The 18,917-nt window shown below is 44.4% G+C and overlaps 1 non-coding gene across 1 annotated transcript; it reads left to right on the forward strand.

The window, feature by feature from the left end:
• Positions 1–185: 185 nt before the first annotated feature.
• Positions 186–257, forward strand: trnad-guc (transfer RNA aspartic acid (anticodon GUC)). Its single transcript has one exon. It is a non-coding gene; the product is annotated as a tRNA-Asp (tRNA).
• Positions 258–18,917: the final 18,660 nt, after the last annotated feature.

The raw sequence follows: 18,917 nt of genomic DNA on the forward strand, positions 1-18,917 counted from the left end.
TGTTCTTTTTCATACATCCATCTCATTGTCTTTCCTGCCAATCCAAAAGTCTTTATTTGTTGGTTAAAGCCGCTGTTTGCTGCATTAAATGGTACTCCGTCTTGGGGAAAAGAACTGATCTCGTCAGAACTCAGTTGCCGCTCTGCAAGTGTAAGTGGCAAGTGTACAATGCATCAAGCATCGCTTCCTCGTTAGTATAGTGGTTAGTATCCCCGCCTGTCACGCGGGAGACCGGGGTTCAATTCCCCGACGGGGAGCATGTTGCAATTTTATTTTGTCAAATTGTTCCTGAGTTGTTCTCCAAGATTGAAAACAAAACCCTCACCTGAGATCAACCCTAACCTGAGATCAACGCTCGTTCGATTCCTCAGCATTTTGGCTCATCTTTGATGTGGCGATGCCAATGTTTGGGTGGGATGGACACAGTAAGAAGTCTCACAACACCAGGTTAAAGTTCAACAAGTTTATTTGGAATCACGAGCGCTTGGTGCGCTGCTCCTTCATCAGGTGAGTGGAGGTTGGTTCACAAACAGGGCATCGACAGGCAAAAACACAATTGCAAGGTAATTTCAATTTGGAATGTGAACAATAGTTCGAATGCGAGTCTTTACAAAGAATCAAGTCTTTAAAGGTACAGACAGTGCGACTGGAGGGAGGGATAAACATAAGTTAAAGAGGTGTGAATTGTCGTAAGTCAGGACAATTAGTAGGATTTTGCAAACCCAGAAAGTATGTTGGGGGTTATGTGTCATGTGAACTGAACCCAAGATCCTGGTTGAGGCCTTCCTCATGCATGCGGAACTTGCCTGTCAGTTTCTGCTCGGCGATTCTGCGTTGTCGTGTGTCTTGAAGGCCACCTTGCAGATAGCTGACCCGAAGATCAGAAGCTGAATGCCCTTGACAGCTGAAGTGTTCACCGACTAGAAGGTAGCTCTCCTTCCTGGTGATGCCTCTGTTGTCATGTACGCCCTGATGGTCTCGTGGTTGGGATTCGACGCTTTTACCGCCACAGCTCTGGTTTGATTCCCAGTCTCGGAAACAACTTTTCATTCCCAGAACAACAACATCGGACTCTGGCGGAGAATTTTTTTCATCACTTATTTATTTCACGACAAGCACTCTATTGTACAATATTTCAAATGTTTGCAAAGTTACCAAGAGTATATGGGAAGTCAGGCAAAACTGCGAAGTGTCCCACGTATCAGCGTCGATGTTATTGGCCTCCGTCAGTGGTAGTGCAGAGCAAGATGGTGAAATGATGAAAGTTCCGTCCTTACTCGATGGGACGAATGGTTTGATTTTGCGCTGCAGAGATTCCGTGGTTCTAGTAATCACTGCTAGTCATGAAATAAATAAGTGATAAAAAAGAATTCTCCGCCAGAGACCGATGTGATCTCATCAGTTGTTTTGGGAAGGAAAAATAACTTTCTTAACCGGGAATCGAACCCGAATTAGCATTTTTACCGTGCTTATCCTCCTGACACAAATGGGCATTTTCGCATGATCAATGGTGCTACTACAGCCGATTCGGGAAAGACAAAATCTGCCACAAGTCATGCAAATGAAACTGGCATCTTCTTTTGAGCTTCTGAAACCACATGTTTTCATGGAGGCAAACTCCTGCCTCAAGCTGGTATCCTGATTTGAATCGATTGTCAGCTTGAGTTTTTCATTGGATTAGAAATATGGGAATATGGAATGTTGCTGGTCGATTCACCCCTCAAGCCTGTTGGTCCAAACTTCATCTTGTTTCCGTGAACCTCGACACATTAACTGAACGAATAATCAGTTCACCCTCAATGCGGAGGCAGAGCAAAATCATCACCAACGAAGATGGGATTCAAACCCACGTGTATAAAGCATAGTAGAGGAGCAGTTATATCGTCTTCACCACTCGGCCACCGCGTCATGCTAAAGGTAGCACCAAAGCAACTCTTGTGTTTTTCACGCCCGGAACAAAAACATATTTCTCCCGCAGGATTATGTTGTGTTTCTGCTCTCTCGTTAATCTTGTTTCACTGTTACTCTTCCATTCGATGTAAATCCACAGAAGGCTAAAAAGGAAGACAGTTCTCGTGGCGCAACGGTAGCGTTCTGACTCCAGGTTGGAAAGTTGCGTGTTCCAATCGCGTCAGGTTCACGGAACGGTTCTGCAGTTGGTCTTTAGATTTTGAGTCTTGGTAAAGTTGATCGTTTGCAAATGTTCCCAAAATTATGAATTTCTAAATTTTGATAGAAATGATATTTTAGGGATGCTTCCTGTTCACATGCTCAGTTTATATTTTTGTTTGCACAGTTTTACATCCAGACAAGGTGTCAGGGACGTGATGTGTCTATGGCTTGTAAAATTACAGCAAGATCCACATTCCCAGATATTTCTTTGGGTCGTCGAAGACGAGAACTGACTGGTGGTGATTTATCCGGAGGATAAACACCTCAGGCGAGTAGCAAGGCTAAGAAGGCGGGGCCTTCGTGAATAATCTCAACCAATACAGGAAATGATCCCGAGCTGTTGGCGCAATGAACTGTCTAGCCAACTTGGACAAATGCACAGTTCCACCCACTGTAATAGAGATCAAGTTAATGAGGCAAATTTAATGCTGAGAAATTCAGGATATGCCAGTGGGCAGCGGCCGATCCATCGACCTTTGGGTTGTGGGCCCAGCACGCTTTCGCCGCGCCACTCTGCTCCATACGTCGAAGCCCTCCTGCCTATTACCGTTGCGCGGGAGCCAAAAAAACGATTCACTGTCTCTTTTTATTTAAAAAAAAGACCCACGTGTTGGGAAGCTCACCCTCGTTGGACAATAATACGTAACATCAACCCGAATGTAGCAGACAGAGAAAGACACACAGAAAAGCAGTCAGAGACCATCAGGACACACACACAATGCAGACAGAAAAGATGCGGAGCAAACAAGCAAGATACTGAGCTGGTCAGCTGATTATTTATGAAAAGCTGTTTCCTGTTACACAAAGGTAGGCCCTGTTTTGAAATGTATTTCCTGTTGTGTAACTGTGCTCTCTGCTGCGAAACGGCTCTCTCTGTTGTGGAACTGGGACTCTGCCGCTGACAAATCCTAACTGTGGTTGTTTCAAATTCTTACCTGCTGTGTAAATGTGTTCCCGGTTGTGTAAACATCATCCGCCTTGTGCAGAAGTTTTCTCTGTTCTATAAATGTGTTACCTGTTGCGTGAAATGTTTTCAGTTGTTCTGCGAAGATGTTTTCTGTGGGAAAGCAATGGAAGGGAATTTCAAGGCCGCTGCTGTTGAAGCTAGCTTTCAATTACAGAATTATTTAGGCCGAATAGACTACTTCTGTTTCTGTTTGCTCTCCATGTTTCTATGTATTAAATCAGCGAATTTAAATTTCGCCAACTGCAGTGGTGAGATTTACTCCGTATCCCCAAAGGTCAATACGGCCTCTGGATTACCAGCCCAGTGACGTAACCTTTCATCCGTGTAAACAAAAACAGTCAATTCAGCTACTATTAATCCTCTTCCTGAGGAGATTAGGATTTCCTCTACATAATTTCAATCAACCGATTGATTCAAATTTTGTTCGACTTTTGAACATCAATAATATATCCAGATCAAACAGACATTGTGGAATTGTTCGGACCTAAAAATACCGACATTACTGAGAACTTAATGGGCAAAATTAAAAGGAAATACATTCTGAGAAAGAGCCTTGCAACGTTTGGAAGAAAAAGTGGATTTCAGATGATGAGCGAGAACTCAGTTCCCAGCAAATAACACAGATGCTATATAAAGTGACTGCGTCAGGACACGAACCTGCAATCTTTCGTTACCACGAAATCATTGGCAAGATGGAAGCCAGATACTTTATCCATCATACCACGTAGTCAACACCCGACAACTGCCCTGATATTAGCATACTGTCAATAAATACTGTGATTTTATATTTTTTCAGTTCTATTTTTGGTTGATCCACTGATTCCCAGATCCCCGAAAATACAAAAGAAACCTCCAGCTGCCGCACATTGTGTTTTTCAATCTTGGAAAAACCTTTGAGTCTGTGAGTTGTGAAGATTCATGCAGCGTGATGGATGGAGTATTAATGAATGACTGTAAGAGCAGGAAGGTTCAGATCGAGCTGGACCAAATTTTGGTGACGCCACATCACCACAAACCACGACAGTAAGGATTTGATTGCTCTGGAGTGGGTGCAGTGGCCATTTACCAGATCGTTTCCTGGGATGGAGAATTTGAGCGATGAAGAGATACTGGATTGTGTCAGGTTGTTTTATTTCAATCTGTGAAGGCTGAGTGGAGACCTGATTGAGGTGTATGCGATTGTTAGACTATGCACAGAGTGAATAGGAAGTTGCTGCTGCCTCATAGCACTGGGGATCCGGGTTTGTGTCACTGTCTGTGTGGAGTCTCCACGTTCTCCCGTATTTGCGTGGATTTTCTCTTGGTGAACAAAGAACAAAGAAAATTTCTGCACAGGAACCGGCCCTTCGGCCTTCCAAGCCTGCACCGACCATGCTGCCCGACTTAACTCATCCCCCCTACCATCCCGGGGACCATATCCCTCTATTCCCATCCTATTCATGTATTTGTCAAGACGCCCCTGAAAAGTCACTGTCGCATCCACTTGCACTACCTCCCATGGCAATGAGTTCCGGGCACCCTCCACCCTGTGTGTACAAAATCTGCCTCGTACATCTCCTTTAAATCTTGCCCGTCACACCTTAAACCTGTGCCCCCTTGTAATTGATTCTTCCACCCTTGGAAAAATCTTCTGACTATCCACTCTGTCCATGCCTCTCATAATCTTGTAGACTTGTAGCAGGTCGCTCCTCAAACTCCGTCGTTACAGTGAGAACAAATCAAGTTTCTCCAATCTGTCCTCATAGCTAATACCCTCCATACCAGGCGACATCCTGGTAAATCTTTTTTGTACCCTCTCCAAAGCCTCTACATCCTTCTGGTAGTGTGGACACAAGAATTGAACACTGTATTCCAAGTGAGGCCTAACTAAGGTTCTATAAAGCTGCAACATGACTTGCCAATTTTTAAACTCAATGCCCTGGCCGATGAAGGTGAGCATGCCGTATGCCTTCTTGACTACCTTCTCCACCTGCACTGCCACTTTCAGTGACCTGTGTACCTGTGCACCCAGATACCTTTGCCTATCAATACTCTTAAGGGTTCTACCATTTACTGTGTATTTCCTATCTGTATTAGACATTCCAAAATGCATCACCTCACATTTGTCCGGATGAAACTCCATCTGCCATCTCTCTGTCCAAGTCTCCAACTGATCTATGTCCTGCTGTATCCTCTGATGGTCCTCATCAATATCCACAAATCCACCAACCTCTGTGTCGTCCACAAACTTACTAATCATACCAGTTACATTTTCCTCCAACTCATTTATATAATATTGCAGCAGCAAAGGTCCCAGCCCTGATCCCCGGGGATCGCCCACTTGTCACAGCTCTCCATTCAGAAACTCGATGAAGTTCGTGAGACACGGCCTCCCTTTTACAAAACCATGTTGCCTCTCACGAGTACGTCCATTCATTTCCATGTGGGAATATATCCAATCTCGAAGAATCCTCTCCAATAATTTCACTAGCACTGATGTAAGGCTCACCGGCCTGTAATTACCTGGATTATACTGGCTACCCTTCTTAAACAAAGGAACAACATTGGCGATTCTCCAATGATCTGGGACCTCCCCTGTCGCCAGTGCGGATACAAAGATTTCTCTCAAGGCTCCAATAATTCCCTTCCTTGCCTCTCTCAATATTCTGGAGTATATCCCATCAGGCCCACTTTGTCGACCTTAATTTTTCTCAACAATACCAATACTTCCTCCTTTTTGATCTCAACATGACTGATGCTGTCTGCACGTCCTTTCCCAGACTCATCATCAACCTAGTCCTTCTCTTTGGTGAAAACTGACGCAAAGTATTCATTTAATACCTCACCCAATTCCTCTACTTCCACGCAGAGATTCCCTCCCTTGTCCTTGAGTGGGCCAACCCTCTCCCTGGCTACCCTCTTGCTCTTTACGTATGCATAAAAAACTTTGGGATTTTCCTTAATCCTGCTGGCCAACGCTTTTTCGTGACCACTTTTAGCCCATTGTTAATGATATTTTCTACATCCCTCATCATACAAGGAGCCCTGGTTGTGGTTCCCCTCCCTTTCACCCAAATTCAAATGTACCGAATCTTTGCCTGAAACATGTCCTCCTGAAAGATCACCCATTGTTCTGTTACAGTTTTTCCTGCAAGATTTTGGGTCCATTTGACTCTGGCTCATCCCAGCTCCTCCCATTGAAGTTAGTTCTCTTCCAATTCAGATTGTTTCTTCAGATTGTTTCGTGCTAATGACAAGCTTGTGATACAATGATCACTGTTACCCAAGTGACCACCCACTGACACTTGGTTCATGTGGTCAACCTTCCTGTCAGTCTGTGAGCACAGTAAGTAGTCTCACAAAACCAGGTTAAAGTCCAACAGGTTTATTCGGTAGCACGAGCATTCGGAGCGCCTTCATCAGATAGCTCGTGCTACCAAATAAACCTGTCGGACTTTAACCTGGTGTTGTGAGACTACTTAATGTGCCTACCCAGTCCAACGCCGGCAACTCCACGTCAGTCTGTGAGAGAATGTAATTAATTCTGTATCTGTCATCCATGATCTGCATACAGATTTGCTCCTCTATCTCTTTCTCACCACACCTCTCTTTTTTCCTTCTCTATCACTCCTGTTCACATTGTATTGAATAGTAATTGCCCGGTGTTCTCCATTTCTGAACCGCATTTTCATCATTGCCATTCTCATGTATTCCTGTGTGGAGTTTTGTGCTTCTAACTCACCAACCGTATTCACCACCCTCTGTGTGATTACACGCATGCTTTCTAAACCTGTCCTTGTATTCCTCTTAGATTCCATCTTCATCCACTCCGATCTTATATGGTCCTATTTCCTTCTCTGGATATTCCTCCTGTCTAATTCTATCTACTGTTGCCCATCCCCCTGCCAGTTTAATTCAAACCCTCCTCATCCACACAAGTGACCCTCCCCATGAGGACAGAGGCATTGAGTACAGAATCATGCACGTTTCGCTGAGCCTTTAGAAAGCTCTGATTGGACCACAGCTGGAGTATTGAGTCCAGTTCTGCTCAGCATCCTTGAGGAAACGTGTGAGGATCATTCAGTGGGTGCAGAGGCGATTTGCCAGAATGGTTTCAGCAATGAGGGCTTTTAACCACAAGATTGGGTTGGAGAAGCTGGGGTTGACCTTTTTGGAGCACAGCAGATTGACGGGGAGATCTGAGAGAGGTGGACAGGATTATGGCAGGTGTGGATCAGGTCGACAAAGAAAAGCTGTTCCCATTCTCTGATAGTACAAGGACGAGGGCGCACAAGTTGACGGTTTTGGGAAGACACAGAGAAGGCACGTGTGGAAATAATTTTCATGCAGTGAGTAACAACCTGGAAGTTGGTGCCTCTGAGTGTAGAAGCAGAGACGTTGAAAAATTTCAAAGAGGAATTGCGATTGACATTTGAGGGAAGTAAGCGTACAGGGCTATGGGGATAGTGCAGGGGAATGGGACTGACTGGATTGTTGCACGGAGAGCCACCATGGACTGGATGTGTTTCCTGAGATACAGTTGCAATACCACAATCAGTCAGAGGTGGAGAGACAGACATTGTTTCCATGTCACTCCAACTCAGTACCACTGACAGGTAGATACATAAATCTCCGTCCAAATTTTCACCCACGATCAGGTTGTCAGTGTGTCAGTCCTGCAATGTTGCAGCATTAGCTGCAATTAAATTAAATACCAAATAAGACTGAATAATAGTATAACCCGAGACACAAATGTGATTATTAAAATAAGAATACAAATAAATTTGATGAGTACAGCCAGAGATACAGATTACATACCCAACCTAATGCCTCATACAGTGTATGGCAGATATTATATTCTAACAGTGAAAACTAAGCTCAACATCCAAGTATAAAGTTCTTACAACCAGAGTGAATCATGAAAGCATCAATTTGATTAATAAAAATTGAATAACACTTTCTTTCACTTTGCAACGATTGTGAGATGAAAAGATACATGGTCCTTCCCAATTGTGTTCAAATAGAAAGTGATTTAATACTAGGCCAAGTTCTCAATCATTTCATTAAAACCCACATTAGTGGTTTGTTTCTGTCCTGAAATTTCAATGTGGAATGAACTCAGATTGTTAAACAGTCCCAGAGCCTGAGGTTCTGTAATGTATACCACACTGTTAGAGTAGCAGAACTGACAGATCGAGAACCATTCTCGAGCACATGTCCATTACCAGACACTGACAGTTACAGACTGTTACTGAACTCATTGACAGCAACTGAACTCATCCTCAATGACACTAATCAATCTGAAACACAGATATGGAACCACTCACAAAGTCAGAAATCATCACAAATCCACAGATACTGATGAATGTGCCCACACACTACACACTCCATATTAAAGAATGAGAGTTACAGACCCACATTTTCATACAGGTTTTCCACATTCCCAGGGAGGATCACTGAACTATAATAAAATAATGCCATACTCATACCCAGCATCAGATCCTGGCAGACACAGAATGAATTCCACATTCACATAGAGCACCAGAATCTGGTATGTGTATTCAACATAGTCAAGTACACAGAGACACACTTCTTACACCACTGAAAGAGGATTTTTGGCCTGTCAAGTCCTGGCTGTCCAAGCGAGTAACACACCTAGTGCCACTCTCCCCACATCTCTGCACATTCTTCCATTTCAGGCAATGATCCGATTCTTTCTTGAATGCCTCGATTTGAAGCAACCTCTCGCAAACTGTTTGGACCCACATCTCAGCTCATAATCACTCGCTGAATCAAAACGTTTCCCATCATGTATCCATTCCTTCTTTTCCCAATTCCCTTAAATCTGTTCTCTCTGCTTCTCAATCCTTCCAGCAATGGGAACAGTTTTTCTCTGTCTACCCTGTCCAGACTCCTCGTGATTCTGAATACTGTTATCAAATCTCCTCTCAATCTCGTCTGCTCCAAGGAAAGTGGTCCCAACTTCCCCAGTTTATCTCAATAACTAAAGTTTCTCATCCTTTTCAATGTGATTCACTTACACATGCTTGAGGCTACGCATATTTATATACAAGGTCCGAACAATTGATCCCAATCTCACGCACAGCACCACCGACTGACAGAATTAATCCTACTCTCACAAACAGCGCTGAAGATAAACAGATAGAGAATTGGTGTCAAGGATGCTCAGATTTTGAGAATGATTCCCACATTCCCATTCATTGCGATAAGCTGACGGATACATGTTGAATTCCAATATCAAATTGAGCAGAGAGCACACTCGGTGCCCCAGACTGAAAGGGGGTTTTAGTTCAGATGGGCAGCATGGTCGGTGCAGGCTTGGAGGGCCGAAGGGCCTGTTCCGATGCTGTAATTTTATTTGTTCTCTGATAGCCAAAGAATACACAGTGATTTGCACTGCCAGAGACTGACAATTAGAGGATGGTTCCCACAGAGAGTTGCAGAGATTGATAGGTAAAGAATAAACCCAGCCCCCTCATGGAGTGGCCGAGAAGGACAGTTAAAACATTAATCCCAAACTGGCATAGCATCCCAGGGAGAGAATGAATCCCGCACTCACTCTCAGCCCCCACTAACTTGCAAACACACAATGAGTCTCCAACACAACCAGAGGCAGAATGACTCCATCAGCCACATAGTGCCCGAGACTGTTAGATACAGAATGATCGTCACCTTCACACACTAACAGAGAGTGAGTAAATCCCACACTCTCACGATATCAGCGAGTAGTAAATCCCACACACACACTGTACCAAAGTGTCAGGGACCCAGGTTCAATTCCACCTTCGGTGATTGTGTGGTGTTTCCACGTCCTCCCCTTGTTTGCATTTCGGTGGATTGACCATGCTAAATTGCCCCTTGGTGTCCCAAATATATTGGTTAGCGGTATTAGCAGGATAAATATGTGGGGTTACCAGGATAGGTTCTGGGTGAGATGCTGTGTCAGAGAATCGGTGCAGACTCGATGGGCCAAATGTCGTCCATCTGCATGGTAAGGATTATCTGACAGTTAAGGCTGAAACAGACAAACTTTGGTTTCTCAGAGAATCAAGGAATAAAATGGAGGTGAAACCGAAGATCTGAAACTCTACAAGCAGTTGGCACGCCCACATCTGGAGTCTGCACCCACAGTTTGGAATCCACACTTTCAAAGAAAAATACAGCTCATGGAGAGAGTGCGAAGATGTGTTACCAGGAAAATGGAAGGCATGCAGGACTACTTTATGAGGGATTTAAGAGTTATTGGATTGCAATCTTTAGAGAAGGCTGATTCATGGTTCAGTTCAAGTTTATAAATTGATATATTTTAATTTGACATGGAAGTATTCTATGACAGGTCTGACACTGGGAAGTTCTGAAGAACAAAGGGACCTTCGCGTGTTTGTCCATAGATCTCTGCAGGCGGAAAGGCAGGTTAAGAGGATGGTGGAAAAGGCATATGGCACACTCGCCTTTATCAATCGGGGTATAGATTGCAATACAGAGGGGTCAGGATGGAGTTGTATAGAGCTTTGGTGAGGCCACAGCTGGAATACTGTGTGCAGTTCTGGTCGCCACATTATAGGAAGGACGTGAACGCACTGCAGGATGTGCACAGGAGATTTACCAGGATGCTGCCTGGGGTGGAACATATAATTCATGAAGACATCTTGGATAGGCTTGGCTTGTTTTCGTTGGAGCCTAGAAGACTGAGGGCGACCTGATTGATGTGATCAAGATTATGAGGGGCATGGACAGGGTGAATAAGAAGCAGCTAGCCCCCTTAGTTGAAGGGTCAGCTACGAGGGGACAAAAGTTAAAAGTGGGTGGTGCGACGTTTAGGGGGGATTTGAGGAAAAACGATTTTACTCAGAGGAGGTGACGGTCAGGAATGTGCTGTCTGGGAAAGTGGTAGAGGACGGGTGCCTCATATCCTTTAGAAGTTACTTGGATGAGTATTTGGCACACCATAACATTCAATGCTATGGGCCGAGTGCTGGCAAGTGGGATTAGGTGTGCAGGCCAGGGCATTTCGTGCATCGGCCTCTTCTACACTGTCGTATTCTGTGATTCTATGATACATGGCCTTACTACACAAGCTTGAAAAGTTAATTATCCATAGATAAAGTATTTTGTGTGGGCGTCAGTCTAAACTACAGAAAATTGATTCACAGTTAATAGTCACAGTTTTTTTCCCCGCATAGAATTGTTGATATGCTTTTCCTGATTTTTTGTGAATGCTGAAAAGTGTCGTGACTTTTAGAACACTTGTCAGAAACATAGAGTGTTTTCTATCTATGTATTGTCTGATGTTGTTGTTGCTGTTCTTGTTTTTAATACTGTCACTGTGTTTTTCACTGTCTGGCAATAAATAAACAAAATAACTCTTGCTCGAATTGAATGGTGGAACAGAGTCAATGTGCCATGAGGTCAGTGTCTGTTCTTAATTGCTGTGTTCTTGTTACTGGAAGAGACGGATCCATGGATACTGAGGGAAATAAGGGTGGAAATTGCAGAGGCAATGGGTAAATTTTTTCTCACCCAGCTAGTTATATGAATGGTGCTGGAGGACTGGAGAACTGCAAATGGAAAACACACCACTTCAGAAAAGGTTGTAAGAATCAATCCTATCAGTTCAACATCAGGAAAAGCCCTACGTAATTACGAAAGGTGAATCATATTTAATGAAATTGCTCGATATTTTAATGAGGGCAATGGAAAAGGCGAGGGTTCAAATCCCATTCCTGACATTGTTTGGGAGAGGCAGTGGCATCGTGGACAAGTAATCCAGAGATCCTGGGTAATGGGGACTTGGGTTCAAAAGGGCAGTTGGTGAAATTTTAATTCAAGACAAACCTGGAATTAATTCTCGATTTGTCATAAAACCCCATGTGGTTTACGAATGCCCTTTAGGGAAGGAAATCTGCTGGGCAGGAGGAGTGTATTTGAATCAGCAAGTCCAGAGGTAACAAAAGCATGGATGAGGGTTTCAGGTACAGGTGAGTTCAGGCATTATCAACAACGTGTGAAGTTACACAGCTGGAAATAGGTGATGTTTGTGCTGAAACAGATATGTGGTCAGAATCTAAATTCCGAGTGTAATGATGTGCCAGGGACCAGGGAGTGAGATGGAATCATTGACTGGGAATGGAATTTGTGGTGGGAGCTTTGGTCTTCCAGATATTTAATGGGGAATTCTCCGCTTATCTAGTACAGGATGTCGGATAAACAGTCTAATAATTTATTAAGAGGGATTGGTTCTGAGTGGTAATGGTGAGCATGAACTGGGTGTTGTCGGCAGACATGTGAAAACGAGCACTGTTCTTCAGAAAGTGTCACTGAGGGGTAAGGTGTAGAAAAAAGAGGGAGCCAAGGATAGATCCTTGGGGGATTCGGAAGGTAACAACACAGGAGGGAAAAGATAAACCATTGCTGGTGATATTGTGCTTCTGACGAGAAAGATAAGAATAGGACGAGGCGAGTGCAGTCTTACCAAGCTGGGCAACCCTCGTCATCCCTCTCCACCTGTCCACACCTTTGACATGGTTGGCTGCACCATCATGCTCCAATATATTTCCACTGTCAGGTCACTGTTCACAGCAGATGAAGATGTTAATGTACCTGACAACCTGAGGAAACGAATGAAGAAGGAACGGCTGTGCCTCAGTGAGCGAGTGTAGAGAAGGGTGGAGTTCAGAATCATCATCATCTCGGGTGAGATCAGGCCATTCTTCCCAGTCTGGAACACCCAGACTGACTGTAAGAGAGAGAGAGGCTGTAATTAGAACCAAACAGTGAGAGAGATCCATTCAGAGAAACCAAGCTTCACCCCCAAAGCACAGGACAGGAATATCCCAGTTTCTCTCCTTGGCCTCTGCAATGTGAAATGTTCTAACCCGGTGTGGCACTGAGACCCACACACATAGCACAGGAAGATCCCAGTCTCTGTGCTGATTGGTCTGACTCTACGAGGTTTGCAGCGCCGCCACTGCCTAGACTGGGCAACTGCAGCGTGACATGTTTACACAGGAAGCTGCCATTGGAAACACTCAGCTGCGGTTTTGCAGCCAGGCGGAACGGGATCTCCGCTGCCAAAACCCTTCGCGCATCTGGAGTTCCACTGCTGACTCAGGATCCAGACATTGTCGCCAGATGCCTGATGGGCCCAGAGTAATCCCCGTCCTCTGTCCAATCACAGAAGCCGACCTGTCACCGACAGCGAACGAAACCAATCAGAAATTGAGACATTCTTGGAAACGCTTTTGCGCTGATTGATCCTGATCATCCAATCGGTGACCTCGGTCTGTCTGAAATGTGCGCGAACAATGGAAATGACGCTTCATAACGGCCGGGAGCAGAGCGACCTGCTCCGCTCAACACCCGCCCACAGTACGATTGACATCGATTTGAGCCAATTGAAGAACGCCGCTGTAACACACAAACCAATCGGATTGCGGCGCTGTTGTTCGACTCCAGCAGCGTCTCTCCCAAACCAGCGTCATGCGTCAGACCGGGATCTGCATGTTGCGATCTGTGGCCGAAGCCTCTGAGAAATCAGACAGCTGGAGACGGGTAAATAATTCTTAAAGCGGAACCGTTATGAGAATTACCATTGGACAACCATAATTCTCTTTTGGCTGTAAAAGCAACAACAGGATTGGTGAAAGTCAGAACGTGAGCGAAGTCGAACTTGGGGGAAAGAAGAGAGGAAATAAATGGAGGAAACGCGATAGAAATGGAAGAGGAGGAAAGCATGATCGAGGCAGTGAGGTTTAGAGAAGGAATTCTGGAGCTGAGTCCCAAAAAACTGGAAGCACGGCCATCACTGATGGAGTGAATCGAATCAGGGATGCTCAGAAGGCCAAAACTGGAGGAGTTCAGATACCTCAGTGGGGTGTTGGGCTGGAAATGAGAAAAAAGTTGAAAGAACTGAGGCAATTGAGGGACTTGGAAACACGGGTAAGAATTTTAAAATGCAGTCATTGCTTAACCACGAGTCAGTGTTTGTCAGTGAGCACAGAGTGAATGGGTTAACGGTATTTGGAGTGAAATCTAATCTGTGAAATGGATAGTCAAACGGAGGAGATAGTCATCCACTTCAGCAAGCAGAATGGAGGACATGCCTCCGTCTACATCAACTGTGATGAAGTGGAAATGGTCGAGTGCTTCACATTTCTAGGTGTTCAGGTCAGCAACAACCTGTCCTGCTCACTCCATGCTGATGCTATTGCTCAGAAAGCCCACCAACACCTCTACTTTATCAGAATTCTTCGGAAATTTCGCATGTCCGCTGCGACTCTCACCAGTTTTTCCCTATGCACCATAGAAAACACCCTTTCTCGATGCATCTCAGCTTGCTATGGCTTCTGCTCTGACGAAGATCACAAAAAACAACGAAGGGTTGCGAACGTAGGCCAGTGCATCACGTAAAATAGCCTCCCATCCATTAATTCCATCCACAGTTCCTCAGCAAAGCGGCCAGCATCACCACACACACCGACATACAATCTTCCACGTTTTTCATTTCGGAAAAAGGTACTAACTAAACTTACCAGCTGACTTCACAGCAACATGGGATTTAGAGCTGAATTTGCCTATTTCTGCTCCTTCGAGCCTGCTGTTCCATTGCGGCAGATCATGACAGACCTCTCCCTGGGCTCAAGAATAGCGTTCCCTGCTGTCATCAGGCTTTTGAGTGGACATACCGTTTATTAGCTTGATCTTTCCCTTTACCCTAGCTATGACTGTAACAGTATATTCTGCACCCTCCCCTTTCCTTCTCCCCTATGTACTCTATGAATGGTATACTTTATCTGTATAGCGTGCAAGAAACAATACTTTTCACTGTATCTCAATACATGAGACAATAATAAATCAAATCAAATCAAATGGTCAAAACTCACCGAGTTCAACGGAAACAGACAGGGAATAAAGAGCAGAGAACGGGATATAAATTATAAATTAGGAACTGAGTGACACCAAGCTTCAGTGTGAGAGCCTGTAGACTGCAGGTGGGGAGGATAGAGTTCAGTAGTTATTAGATGCAGAGAGAGAACAAGGAAAGATTGCTATGCATTCCAACAGAGTGAGGATATTGGGGAGGCAAACTGTCAGACTGTGTATTGGGGCTGTAGGAGGGACAAGAGAGGGATAGGCTATAGGATTCCGAGGGTGTTTGACAGAGTCGATGCAGAGAGTTTGTTTCTCCATATGGAAGAGTCGAGGACCAGATGGCATAATCTCACATAAAGGCGCTGCCTTGTTAAAAAATAGGCATTTAGCAATTTCTTCTCTCAGACATTTGCGAACCTGTCGAATTTTTACCACAGGAAGCTGTAGAAGCTGGGTCAGTAAACATGCTTAAAGCTGAAGTAGACAGATATTTTGATCATATCGGATCTATCATGATCTCACGAAGGTGGAGCAGATTCGGCGGGCTGAACAGTCATCTGTTCCCAAGTCTTCTGGTTTTATGAAATCATTTTTTCTTCATTTATTGGCTGATCTGCCGATTCTGGAAAAATAGAATCTGCCACGAGGGCCGCAAATGAAGCTGGCGTCTGCTTTGAAGCTTCTGAAACCACATGTTTTCATGGTGGCAAACTCCTGCCCAAAGCTGGTGTCCTGATTTGAATCGATCATCAGCTCGAATTTCTCCTGCGGTTAGGAATATGAAAACATGGAATAGTGCTGGACTCCTCACCATCCAAATCCGACTCGAAATTTCATTCGTGAATTCCAAAGCAAATCATTGGTTCGCCCTCAATAAGGGAACGTCTCACTGACAAGGATGAGATTCAAGGAGACTCGTGCAGAGCACAATGGACCAGTAGTCCATTGCCTTAACCACTCAGCCACCTCATCAGGAAACGCTTTACCAAAACAGCTGTTAACACCCTTCAAAAATCTGAAAGAAGGTTGGCTTTCACACAGGTCCTGACTCCGCAGCCAGATGTGAAATGTTGGAAATGTAGTTTCTGTCAGTAAATTCCATTTCCATCACAGCAGCTCTGGGGTTGTTATGAATGAACTGATGTGAAACACTTCAACATCACGTCCAACTTGTTTCCACACATTGCAAATAAAACACCGCGGAAAGACTGAAAGATACAATCGTTTGATGTAAAGGCAATTAATTTTGAATATAACCAATAATTTGGTGGTCGGCTTACTCTTGAGCCAGTGCAATCCATGTAATGTATGGACATACAGTTTGCTGTTCGGGAAGGAATTCCAGGACTGCGAGCCAGCCACAGAAACGGGCGATATTTCCTGTCAGGGTGGGCTTGAAGTAGAACTTGCAGATGGCCGTTGTTTTACTCCATCTGCTGCCCTTGGGCATCCAAGTGAAAGAGATCGTGGGTTGGATGGTGTCTCGTCAAGGGTAAAAACAGACAAGCTCAGGAAAGGGATTTGAATGCACGCCTCCAGAGAAAACTGCGACTTGATTACAGCGCCTTAGACCAGTCGACCACCGTGACACACTTGGTAATGGATATACACTCTCCGCACAAACTCTTTTGAATTCCATTTTCATCTTTGTTTTCCTGTTGTTCCCACCAAAATGAATCACTTCATTCTTCAAATGCCACATGTTCTCCCATTCCACCAACTTCCCCACATACTCTGACGTACAATCTTCCACGAGTTCTACTGGAATTTCTGCAGCTCTTTTCACAACCAGAGGACCTCCCAAACCATTTTACTGACAGTAAGGTTTTTTTGAAATGTCGTCACTGTCCAATTGCTGAACTTTTGAACTGATTGTTCAACAATGTCAGAAATTCTCATGTGGGAAATGGGTGGTGAAATAAATGCTGGAGGTGTGGCTCTAAGGTGCAACGGCTGGCATGTTGAACTTCGAATTGTTGTCTGATAAGAGATTCAAAGGCTGTGTGTTCGAATCCCAGCATGTCTTCCTTTACACAAAGTTTGAAAAAGTAGGAACAGGTTTTTCAATGTTCTCTGAAAAGTGAACTGCCGGCCCGAGCTTCATTCTGTTAAAGGCAACTCCAATCACTCCCCACTTTCCCATCAGAGCAACTTCACAGAAATAAACTCATCACAATCTCAGAACAACCATTCAACAGAAAATTCAAATCGTTCCAAAATGTTGACCAGAGTCAGTCTGCTGCTCACTCCTCGGGCAGATTGCAAACTGGACATTTACATCAGCGGGTACCTGCTCAATAGATTTTCTAGAATATTTGTGACAGACAGCTCGAAAGAAGGATGATGTGAATCTACACCACTGAACGTAAAGACCAACACGTTTATCACAGATGAAAGGAGCAGCTCCTGTTGTAGCTTTAGATCAGACAGTGGAGGATTATCGTCGGCGCTCTGTCAGACAGCATGTTCCTTCAGAAAGCTTTCCAACTGGACACATGGAATGGGCGGCTGTGCGAAGACGAGTGGTTCAGAGCGAGATTCTTCATTGACCAGACTGGAGGAAATGAAACATTTGGATGAAATATATCTCAGACACAATGTACCAGAAAATGGCAGAAAGGGAATAAATCTAACATTCACCTATAGCTCCACTGAAAATGTATCCTCACTCAAAACTCGCTCACTCGCTCAAGATCAGAATGTCTCTGACACTCTCACACAGTACTAATGACTAACAGAGACAGAGACTTGAAAATCGAGCTGGATAGGAATTTGGCCACACAGTCACAGGAGGTGAAGTTTGGACACAACGTTTGATATGCTTGAGGAGTGAATAGTAGAGCGCCATTCAATATACCCATCTTTCTAATCCTATGAGAAAGACGAGTTGGCAATTTCAGCAATTATTTGAAAAAACAAGTTCCATCAGCGAATGCAGACAGGCAGGAGGAGATACCTGTAACTCAATGCTCAGACAATGTTTGAAAGGACCTGTGTGTTCCGATGGTCAGTGTTCTGTGGGAAGCTGGGAGGGGTTTGATTTTTCCTCTTAATCTGCAATCCTTCAGTTAGTTCTTTGTGGAGCTGTTTCTGTGTGTGTTTCCGAATCAGGGATGTTGGAAATGATCTTTAGTTTTCTGAATGTTACCGACCAAGTCCTATCTGCTTCTCAGAAGGAACGCTCAGTGAGCTGAGGCTATGTTTCTGAGTTAACAACCACTCAAGCTTTCCCTGCAGCCTGGAACTCAATGACTGAAGAGAAATTGTGTCTTTCAAATGAAGAGGGTGCAGGTTGAACAATTTCCTGTCCTTCCTTTGGTAATCTCCAGAGTAAGTTGCTGGGTGACAGGTGCAGTATTGCAGTGAGGAAAATGGAAAAGAGAATTGGGGCAATGTCACAATCTTGTTTGGTTGCAGACTTCACTGAACGGGGTTTGTGTTGTTTCACTTGGTGAGGGTCACTGACTGCATGTGATTGTGGAGTAGGCAGAGGATGGTGACACATGTCAGTGAGCAGACAAGTCTGAGGATAATGGCGAGAGAGTCATGCAGTACAGAAGAGGCGCCTCAGCTCATCAAATCTGCACCGACAATCCAACATGAAACCTGCAACAATCCTACCCTCCAGCACTGGGCCCATGGTCCTGAACGTTATGACATTTCAAGTGTTCATCCACATGCTTTGTAAACTTAGTGACATTTTCCCGCCTCTACTACCTTCCCAGGGGTTGCAATCCAAGACTCTCACCAAGCATTGGATGAAAAAAAATGTTTCCCTCAAATCCCTTCTAAACTTCCTGCCCCTCACCTTAAAATTCTGCCCCTTGTTATCAATCCTGAAACTGAGAAGAACATCTGCTTCCTATCCAAAATGTCCATAACCTTCATATTCTTATACACCTCAATC

This window comes from Mustelus asterias, unplaced genomic scaffold, assembly GCF_964213995.1.
Source record: "Mustelus asterias unplaced genomic scaffold, sMusAst1.hap1.1 HAP1_SCAFFOLD_76, whole genome shotgun sequence".
NCBI classification, from domain to species: Eukaryota; Metazoa; Chordata; class Chondrichthyes; order Carcharhiniformes; family Triakidae; genus Mustelus; species Mustelus asterias.